Source organism: Sarcophilus harrisii, chromosome 3 (genome assembly GCF_902635505.1).
Source record: "Sarcophilus harrisii chromosome 3, mSarHar1.11, whole genome shotgun sequence".
NCBI lineage: Eukaryota > Metazoa > Chordata > Mammalia > Dasyuromorphia > Dasyuridae > Sarcophilus > Sarcophilus harrisii.
In genome coordinates, this window is record NC_045428.1 from 129672462 (window position 1) to 129684036 (window position 11575).

Here is an 11575-nt window from a genome sequence, read left to right on the forward strand (position 1 = left end):
ATGAATCACCCTAAAGAAAAGGAATAAAAATCTTTTAAATATATAAATCAGCCCAAGGTCTGAGTCAGAAGCTAAAAGTATCAAAAGGTGGAAGTGTTATTATAATGAATGAATAAAATGAATGTCTATATGCCAGGCAATCAAAAGAGGTTGCATTCTAATGGTAAGGGATTTACATCCATCCATCTATCCATATATATATATATATATATATATATATATATATATATATATATATATATATATATTTATTTATAAAGGTAAGGAGATACTCACTTTGTGTTTGGAAATTAGTAAAAAAGCTATAAAATATTCTTTTTCTAGGTAAGAGAAGATAGGGTAGAAATTCAGCTATGGTAGTCCAGAGTTCCAGAGCCAGAGTCCAGACTCCAGTGGAAATAAGATGGTTGAAAATGTCCAGAAAGACAAGGAAGCAAATAAAACCCAAATATTATATGTTCTAGGAAGGATTATGGGGAGGCTGTTCATATTGAGCAATCTCAAGAAATTACCATAAGCTGAGGATGAATGAAATTGGGAAGAAGATAGACAGTAAGTCCCATTTGCAGTCACCTCATTAAATAAATCAGGCTAAGATTTTGTCCTTTTATGGCAATGTGAGTCAAGTCCTCTTCTCCTCTAAACTATTTCAATTGGTGATCTCATCTTCTTCAAAGGTTTCAATTATCATCTCTGTTCTGATGATTTTCAAATCTACTTTTTCAATTCTAATACTTTTCCTAACCTCAAGATTTACATGTCTGATTATTTATTAGAAATCTTGAACAGAACTCCCATATATATAACTCAACACATCCCAAACTGAATTTCTACCTATACCTTTTCCTTTGATGAAATTGCTAATTAAAATAAGCATTATACAATGCTACAAAGTCACAACCTATATATAACATTAGACTCTTCATTCTATCTCATGTCCCATATCATTCCTGCCAAGGCCTGTAGATTTTGTATTTGTAACATCTTTGAAATACTCCTCTCCTAACATCTCTTATATACCCTCATTTCCTCTTTTTTTTTCTTAATAGAATTTTATGTTTTCAAACACAAGTAAAGATATTTTTCAGTATTCACTTTTGTAAGACTTTGTATTTTAATTTTTTTTTTCTTTCCTCCCTCACCTCCCCCATCTCCAAGAGAGCAAACAATCTTATGTAGATTAAATGTACCAACCTTTGAAACATTTCCAAATTTGGAAAAAATCAAACCAAAAAGGGAACAATATGGGAAAGAAAAAGCAAACAAACAAAAAAGACTTAACAATACTATGTTTTGATTCACTTTCAGTTTCCATAATTCTCTTTCTAGATGTGGATGGCATTTTCCATCCTATGAATATTGGAATTGTTTTGGTCACCACATGGCTGGTAAGAGCCAAGTCCTTTTGGTTCTGCTCACTTCACTCAGCATAGGTTCACATAAGTCTATCCAGGTTTTCTAAAACTAGTTTGCTTGTTAGCTTTTATAGAACAATAATATTCCATTACTTTCATATACCATAATATATTCAGCCACTCCCCAACTGAGAAGCATCCACTCAATTTACAATTTCTTGCCACTACAAAAAGAGCTGCTCTGCTGGATCAAAGAGAATAAAGTTTTATAGCTATTTGGACATAGTCCAAATTTCTCTTCAGAATCTTTGAATCACTTCACACCTCCACCAAAAATACATTCAAAATTAGTGTATGGTAATGCTGGTACATAAGGTTTTCAGTTACAGTTACCTCCACCAAAAATACATTAGTATCCCAGCTTTCCCATATCCCTTTTATCTTTTTATCATTATATTCCTGTCATCTTAATCAATTTGAGAGTCATGAAGTGGTACCTCAGATTTGTCTTAAGTTTGTATGTCTCTAATTAAGAGTAAATATTATCTTTTCTTTTTTGATATTTTCGCCAGTTTAATGCAGACACTCATTAGCTTATACCTTGACTATTTCATTAATGTGCTAGTTTGTCATTTTCCTTCAAATCTCTCCCCAAATCCAGTTCATCTTCTTGAGGGTCCAATTATTCTTCCTAAAGTGTTGATCTGACCATGTGACATATTTTATTCTAAAAATGAGAAGACAAATGTCCAAATTTTCATACTTCCATTGTAGAATAAACATATTTTGACATCTACCAAGTTCTAGACTCTTTTGTTATAGTTATAAATCATATTTATATAACCTGTTTTGTCCATTTAACATATTCTGACAGCAACTAGGTTTTACTCTTTTTAATACTTGTCAAAGATGTAGTTGCTCTAGTGGCATTTAGAATAATGGTATTTTTTATTTGTGTAAAATGTATTTTTATTTTTGCATATATCAGAAGAGCTTTTAAAAAGATAACACTGGAGGTTCTACATCAATAAATACATCTCTATTTCCTTGCTTTTCCAGTATCGCATTTTAAAATTCTCCAAAATCTCTAAGCTCCTTTTATATTCATACATAATGTGTGTGTATGTGTATGTGGTTATGTGTGTGTATGTGTGTAACCTTTTATACATTATCTTCTCCCTACTATCCACAGTACCTTTTCTCTTGATGATGATTAGTTACATCTTTCACTAATAAGAATCTTTCTCAATATTTTCTTGACTCCCTTAAAAAAAAACCACTCATCTCTCTTACAACCCACTTTCCTTTAGAATATATTAAATTTCTGCTCTATATTAAATTGCTTTGATGCATGATATAATTTGTGATGATTTTTTACTTCTTTATCCATAAAGATTTTTTTCTCCCCATTTAGAAACCAATCTTTCATTTGTTTACCCACTCTCCTTTCCATAGTTCATTTCCATTAATGCAGGCATTATAATATCTGTACCTTATATAGGCAAAATGAGATCCAGTTAAAAAGGAAATGAGGTAAGTAAAGAAGGAAAAGAAAGGAAGGAGGAAAGGAGGAAGGAAGGAAGAAGGAAGGAAGGAGGGAGTGAAAGAAGAAAGGAAAGAAGGAAGGAAAGAAGGAAGGAAGGAAAGAAGGAAGGAAGGAAGGACTGAAGGAAAAAGGAAGGAGGGAAAGAAGGAGGGAAGGAGGGAAGGAGGGAAGGAAGGAGGGAAAGAAGGAAGGAGGGAAGGAAGGAGGGAAAGAAGGAAGGAGGGAAGATTAAAAAGGAAGGAAAAATGGAAGGAAAGAGGGAGGGAGAAGAAAAAAAAAGCTTAACTTTTATTTCCTGCTCTATAATCTTATTCTGAAGTCATCAGAAGAAAAAAAAAAGATATGTAGTAGTACTTGCTGATAAGAAATGTTTTAATAAATCTTGAATGTCTTTGAACATACTGAAGTTAGAAACTAATGTCTGTAGTACAGACCAAGCATAAAAAAGTGCTTTTCATCATCACTTTCAAAGTATTCTGAATTGTGATATGTCCTTGGAGAAGCTACATGTTTAATATTTAGTCCATTAAAGATTTTAAAAAGTGAGCTGTTGCTCACTGAGGCATGTATTTGGGTACTGGAATCACACAGCTAAATCCTATTAGAGGGCTAAAGAATCTACTTGACTTTTCAGAATGTTGATCTGGGCCATTTGCAGTGAATTGCAGTGAGGCAGAAAATGCACTTTATAGTTTGCTATACTTGAGATAATGGGATTACTTTGTTTAAGAACGAAGGGATTATTTAAATACATTTTTTTGGCTTCATAAACATGAGACCTGTGTGATTTAGGCCTATAATTTATATGATATTTATCCTTGAAGGTTTATCCCAGCACAGCATTTTAACAACCTTATCTTTCTTATCATCCAGACTAAATAGCTCAGAATATTCCCTCTTTAATTTTCCTAACATCAAGTCTTCAGCCTTTTCATGTTATATGTTCTTTTACACCTTACTGCTCCCCCCAAAAAAAAAAAAAAGCTCAGGCCTTTCTTTTTATCATCAGTATGATAAGCTAGTCTTTGACCTGAATGTGTCTTTCTTGAACTATTTCATCAATTAAAAAAAAATCCTTCCTCTTCCTACACTGAACTAACAGGATGACTTAATTCTAAAGGCATATTCTTATCATTACAACTCTTAAAGCAATAAACACTTTCATTAGAATATCATGTTTCCTTCTTTCTCTCCTTTTTTTTCCTTCTTCTTTCTACACTCCCTCTATCCTCCCTCTTTTTCTTTCACCTTTTTCTTTCTCTGTAACGCTGAATTAGAGTTATATTTTTTCATGTTCAAGGTATCTTTTTCCTTCCCTTCACTAAGGCAGTCTTCCCCTACACACACACATTTAAGGCCTATATCACCTCTCATCTGTAATATTTCAATAATCTACTAAGTAATATCACTCCCTCCACATCCTTACAGTTCCACTTCATTCTTCAGACAGCTAACAAAGGGATATTTTAAAGCATAAGTCTGACTATTTAATCTATCACTTTGTAGTGCTGGAGAAACTGAGGCAGGAGAGAGATTAGAGAGCTTTTTAATATTTTATTAATTGGAGAGTATAATTGACTGGACAGGACTCTCGTCTCAAATTATCCAGTCAGACAGAGATAAAGATATACTGGGACCAAGGAATCCATGTTGGTCCCAGTGCTGGAGGAGACTGTCATCTCAAAGAATCCAGCATGTTGCATCCAGCCTCCAGCCTCCAGCCTCCAGCAATGAATAGGAGAAACCCAACTTCTTAAATACCTTTTAGAAACAAAGAAGGGGTAAGTAGCGGGGAAAACTTCTGTCAGGATAGGGGAGGCCATAAATCCTAAAAATACAGAAACAGGATGTCTGACAGGAATAAAGATATCAATGAGGTAGGTATCTTGGAATATTTTTAGAGGGATATTGTAAGTTCTTGAGAACAGGAAAGAGTCAGGAGTTCCACTCTCTTGTTTATCCTGCTTGTGCTAACAATTTATAACCTTAGAGCAAATGGTTCCCAATCTTAATGGACCAGAAGGGGAAAGGGGGTTACAACTAAGGGAAATAGTTAGGGAGACTGAGATAAGGGAAACTCGTACAGGGAAACTGAGGTAGAATAGTTCAAAAGAGACTGTGGCATAACAACTTGAAAACTTTCCTTGATTGACTACTAGGATAAAAAAAAAAAAAAAAAAAAACACTTTATTTTTTGGTCATTTAAAGCCTTCACAATCTAATTCTAGCCTATCTTTCTAGACATGATGCAAATAAATGCCCTTCATGCAAATAAATTCCCTTCATATAATTTGTGTTCTAGCCACATCAACTTGATGTACATATCATTTCCTTCCATAAGGTGAATATTAATCCCTTAAGGAAAGAAAGTGTTTTCATATTGTATGTGTATCTACAGTGTTTAAGTACTAGAATAGAATATGCCATTAATAAAACCTTTTTGATTTGACTACAACCATCTCCTTAACCCTCAGTTCTCTTTTCTTTATATTATTTTTTTCATGTGTGTGTGTGTTTTTTTTTTATTCCTTGTATGTTAACCATTGCTTCCTTTTAACAACCCCCCTCAAAATTAATTGAAACTACTGGGTGTCCTAACTCAGATATTTTGAATTATATTTTTATGATACTTTTTCCTAGAGTAGAGCTGTAGCTAGAAATGTTAGTATTTTTAAATTCTGTATCTCAGCTCCCTTAATTTCCTTCAAAGTTTACCTGATGTTCTACTTCATAAAACCTTTACTGATACTGTTCCTAACTTTGATACTTCCTTCATATATGTGTATGCATACACATGCATATATGTATAATGGATATGTATATATAATTTTTTAAATGGGTTTCTCTATATAATTATATACATGGTGTTGGTTCTCCAATAGAATATCAGTGAAGACATTGTTTTGTTCCTGTATTTCTATGTCAGTTTTGGACACATCGTAAGATATTGGAAAGCTCCAAGAAATTGTAATTGACAACAATGTGTTTTTAAGACAAGACTACTGGTATTTGAGTTGAAAGACTTTCATAGCCAATCTATTACTAAAGTTTGTTGATTTTATTTCTACAATATCTCTCCTCTGACACTATCATCACTCCAGTGCAGGCTTTTATTACTTAATATCTGAATTTTTGCAATAAATTATTTGTGGGTCTGCCTGCCTGTAGTTTCTCTCCACTCCAACATATCCTCTGTTCAGCCAACAAAGTGATCTTCTTAAAGCACAGATCAGATCATATCACATACACCTTCATATATCCATATCCCCATGAATAAGCTTCATTAGCTCATTATTCATTAATCCCAAAATCAAATGCAAAATTCTTTATCTGGCAAAGCCCTGTTTAACCTTGCACTTTTTATTATTTCCCAACATTTAATTTTCTACCAAATAACACTAACCTCCTGGCTGTCCTCCTGGCTGTTCCATGAGCAATTGACTCTTGACATTTCCTCTTACTATATTCCATGCCTGAAATGCTACACTTCCTCAACTCCACTTATTAACTTCCCTGCCTTCTTTTGGGTCTTAACTAAAATCCCCATCTTCTAAAGAAAGTCTTTCTCAATTCCTCTTAGTTATTCCTTGTTTAACTAGTATATAGTTTGTAAACATACTCACAGGCACATACACACACATGCTGGCACTCACACACATGTTTGAATGTTGCTGTTCTCATTAGGCAGTAAGCTCCATAGTAAGTGCTTAATAATTGCTTATTGATTGATTTTCAAAGACTTCTATTGCCTATGGAAAAATATAAACATTTTAGCAACGAATTAAGAATTCTTAAATGTGATCCACACTGGCCAATGGCTTTCATTCTAATAGTAGGTGAAGAGGTTCAATTCCTTTTAGCATGGGGATTGTTTCACTTTTGTATTTGATTTTTCCAAGGCCTAGCACAGAGATTGTCACATCATAGAATTTTTACAAATCGTTGATAATTGTTGAATTCCCATATGCTCTACTCCAACTTATTTTTCCCTGAGTGTACCTTGCATTTTTATAATGCTATGCTTTGTTTTAAGATGAGTATCCTTGTAATTTAAAGCTAGAAGAAACATTAGAAACTAATTCAATTCCCAAATTCTTAAGATGTTGAAACTGAGGGACAAGGAAACATCATGCTCTAGCCAGGAAGTGAGATTTTTAATCAGAAAATTTGCAAATTGATTTAAATAAAAATTTTCATTAAACTATTAGCACACAAAATGTTTGTGGCAGCCCTGTTTATAGTGGCTAGAAGCTGGAAAATGAATGAATGCCCATCAGTTGGAGAATAGTTGAGTAAATTGTGGTATATGAATGTTATAGAATATTATTGTTCTGTAAGAAACGACCAACAGGATGAATACAGAGAGGATTGGCAAGACTTACATGAACTCATGCTGAGTGAAATGAGCAGAACCAGGAGATCATTATATACCTCAACAATGATACTGTATGAGGATGTATTCTGATGGAAGTGAATTTCTTTGACAAAGAGAAGATCTAACTCAGTTTTAATTGATCAAGGATGGACAGAAGCAGCTACACCCAAAGAAAGAACACTAGGAAATGAATGTAAACTGCTTGCATTTTTGTTCTTCTGGGTGAGTCACTTAGCTGTTTGAAAGTTTAACAAAGTTTGACAAAACTATAAAATAAACTGGAGAAGGAAATGCAAATTTCATTATCTTTACCAAGAAAATTCCAACTTGAGGTCACAAAGGTAATTAAAAATATTTGGAACAACGCCAAAAAAATTAAATTTAAGGCAATAAAGACAATTTTCAATATTTATCTGAATCCAACTTTGAAAAAAAAACTTTGGTTCGGCAAATATAATAAAGATAAATATTAACCTAACTTAATCATTATTTGCGCTTCCAGCTAAAAATTTAAGAGGAAAAAAAAAACAAAGTGTCAAGGAAAAAAAAAACCAAGAATTTCGGAATAATAAAAAAAATAAATAATAAATATTAAAAATTAAAATTAATTATAGGCCAATTTAAAAATATTTGTATTAAAATTAGATTATTGTCAGTGGAATATAGGTCAATTTAAAAATTAACAAATGAAACCTTAGTCGAAAACAATCACCTTGGGAAGACCACTTTGATAAAATTGTAAATAATGTTTATGGAAACTAGAGAATATTAAAACTATTAAAATAAGGCAAATGGTTCTGGACTAGGCTAAGGAAAACAATTAAATAAATTTAAATCCTAGGTATTTCCTTCAGACCTGGGAAGGAAGTCTTTAGACAAACCGGACAAACTTACTGACCCAAAATAGAAAATTTGATTAACCAATTGAAAAGTTTTGAAAATTCATTGACAGTTAAAACATAAACTAAATTTTTACTCATTGTCTTTGCGCCTATTTCCTTTGGGAATTAACCCTAATATTTTCAAGCCATTTCATTGATTGGTTCAAGGATAAATTACAATTTTGATGGAATTGAAACTTTTCAAGTCATTTGGACCTCCAAGTTAATTTTTTAAAGAAATGAAATTTAGCAACTCCTAAGTTTTTAATGTAATTTGGTTAAAATGCAAAAATAATGGTATTGGAGAAAGGAACTGGACATTGATTATTGTTGGGGAGTTTAAGAATCAAATTTGAAGTGTTTAACTATCCTAAATTTTCAACTGTATACCTCATCAAGCATGTTAATTATGGGTTATTCTAAAAATTATAAGAGGAAACCTGTTTGCAGAATTTTTACCTTTTTGTAGTTAGAAACTAAAATAATGATTCATCAGTTGGATCTAATTTTTTATAAAATTATAATATTCTTTTGTGAAATAAAAAATATTTCATTTAGATTAAGGAAGATGTATAAAGAGAGGAAAGAAAATTAAAAATTAAAAAATAAATATGACCGTTCAATGGTCCCAATTCCTTACAACAGATCAACCAAATTAATCTTTAGGTATTTTACTGAACAGCTATCTAGAAAAATCTGGGATGCTAACCATCATTTATTCCAATTCCCTATATTTATCACCCCATTTTGATTTCAAAGTAATTTTTTACATATAGATCTTTCTTTTTTAAACATTAATTTTTGGGATATACTTATTATGTATCTAAGTTAAAAAAATATTTACCCTTTGGTCATTGTTTAGAATGAATGGTAGAAAATTGAACAAAGTTTAATTTTTGTGTCAAAGTTCCTAATATCCTTAAAATGCTATTAAATTAAAAAAATCTGAAAGACACATACTAGATTTTTTTTTATTAAAGCTTTTTATTTACAAAGCATATGTGTGGGTAATTTTTCCAACATTGACCCTTGTATATAATCTTTTGTTACAAAATTTCTCTTTCTTCCCCCCACCTCCTCTCCCATCTGGCAGGTAGTCCAATACATGTTAAATATGTTGAAATACATGTTAGATCCAATATGTGTATACATATTTATACATTTATCTGATTGTACCAGAAAAATCAAATCAAGAAGGAAGAAAAAGAAAAAACTGAGAAAAAAAAGCTAGCAAATAACAACAGAGAATTCTGTGCCTTTGTTCCCATAGTTCTCTTTCTTGGTGTAGATGGTTCTCTTCTTCACTGCACAAGTGGAACTGGTTTGAATTACCTCAATGTTGAAGGGAGCTATGTCCATCAGAATTGATAACCATATGGTCTTGTTGTTGAAGTGTATAATTTTCTCCTGGTTCTGCTCTATTCATTTTGCATCAGTTCATGTAGGTCTCTCCAAGCCTCTCTGAAATCATCTTGCTGGTCATTTCTTACAAAACAATAGTATTCGACAGCATTCATACACCATAATTTATTCAGCCATTCTCCAATTGAAAGGCATCCACTCAATTTACAATTTACAGCCACTACAAAGAGGGCTGCCACAAACATTTTTGCATATGTGGGTCTCTTTTCCTCTTTTAAGATCTCTTTGGGATATAATCCCAATAGAAACACTGCTATATCAAAGGGTATGCACAGTTTGATAAATTTTTGAGCATAGTTCTAAACTACTATCCAGAATGGTTGGCTCCATTCACAGTTCTAGCAGCAATGCGTCAGTTTTCCCACATCTCCTCCAACAATTGTCATTATCTTTTGCTGTCATTTTAACCATTTAACCAAACCAGGTTTGTTTTTAATGGTTATCAGAGATTTTATCTTTTAATTTGTTTCTTGATCAACAATTTGATTTACCCTTTTTTCAAATGTGTCTACAAATAGTTTTTTTTCATCTAAATTGTTTGTTTTATCCTTTGGCCCATTTATAATTAAAAGTCATTTCTTATTAGTAAAAATTTTTGGAATAATTAATTTTTGAAATAGGCCTTTATTAATTTTTCAATTAAAAATATTTTTCCAATTGCTTTCCTTCTTGTACATTATTTTGTTGTCCTTTTTTACTACTTTTATCAATAAATCAAAATTATTTTTATTATCAATATTAGTTTTTTAATAATTTCCTTTTCCTTCTCCACTTTGAGGAGTAAAAATTGTGTTTTTAATTTTGTTTATAAGTCTCTTTTTTTAATGTTTTCTTGATTACTGGGTTTCGAACCTTATCTTGGAAGAATGTATTTGGTTTTCATTCCTCCTTTCTTTTTCTTTTCCTTTTTCCCAAGGCAGTTTTTCAAATATTGAATTCTTATAAAGGAGCTTTTGGTTTTGTCTATTAAATAGTTTAGTTTATCCCTAATTTGGTATTTTTTTTAAAATAATCTATTCCACTTTAAAAAAGTTTTTTAATTAGAAAATGATTTTTAATGGTTTTTTAAATAAATTAATTAATTTTAGGAAGGTTATTGATATCTTTATTAATGTTTTCTAATATCCATGACATCTGTATAAATTTTTTCAATTGTGAATCCTGAATTTATTGTTTCAATATTTTGTTTGTTTTGCTTTTTAATGAAGTTTCTTATTTTTCCCTTTTTTAAATCTAAATTTTTATAGTACCAATGTTTTTAAAGGAATTTTTTGATCTTTTTTCTTGGAACTTTGTAAGTAATTTTTCTCTGAAAGAATATAATTTTGAGTTTTCCTCATTTCCACTTAGGTTTTTTTAATTCTTTTCCTTCTGTATTGCTCTAGCTTTTATTTAAGTTTTTCATTGATAAAATTTGTTTCCCCCTTCTTAATCAAGAATAGGTTTTCTATTTTCCCTTAAACAATTTATATTTATTAATTCAATAGTTTTTTGAGTTTCAATTTTATTGAGCTCTCCTTTTATTTTTAGAATTTCAAGTTTGGTATTTGATTTGGAGTTTTTAATTTCTTCTTTTTCTAGCTTTTTTAGTTGCAAGCCCAATTTATTGATCTTCTCTTTCTTTATTTTATGTACATGCCTCTAGAGATATCAAATTTCTCCTTATTACTGCTGTGGCTGCATCCCACAAATTTTTGTATGTTGCCTCATTATTGTCATTCTCTTGGATGAAATTATTGATTGTGTCTATGATTTGCTGTTTCACCCATTCATTCACTGATACGTGAAATTATTTAGTTTCCAATTACTTTTTGGTCTATTTACCCCTAGCTTTTAGTTAAATGTAATTTTTATTGTATCGTGATCTGAAAAGAATTCATTTACTATTTCTGCCTTTCTGCATTTAATTTTGAGGTCTTTATGTCCTAATATATGGTCAATGTTTGTATAGGTTCCATGAACTCCTGAGAAGAAAGTATACTCCTTTCTGTCTTCA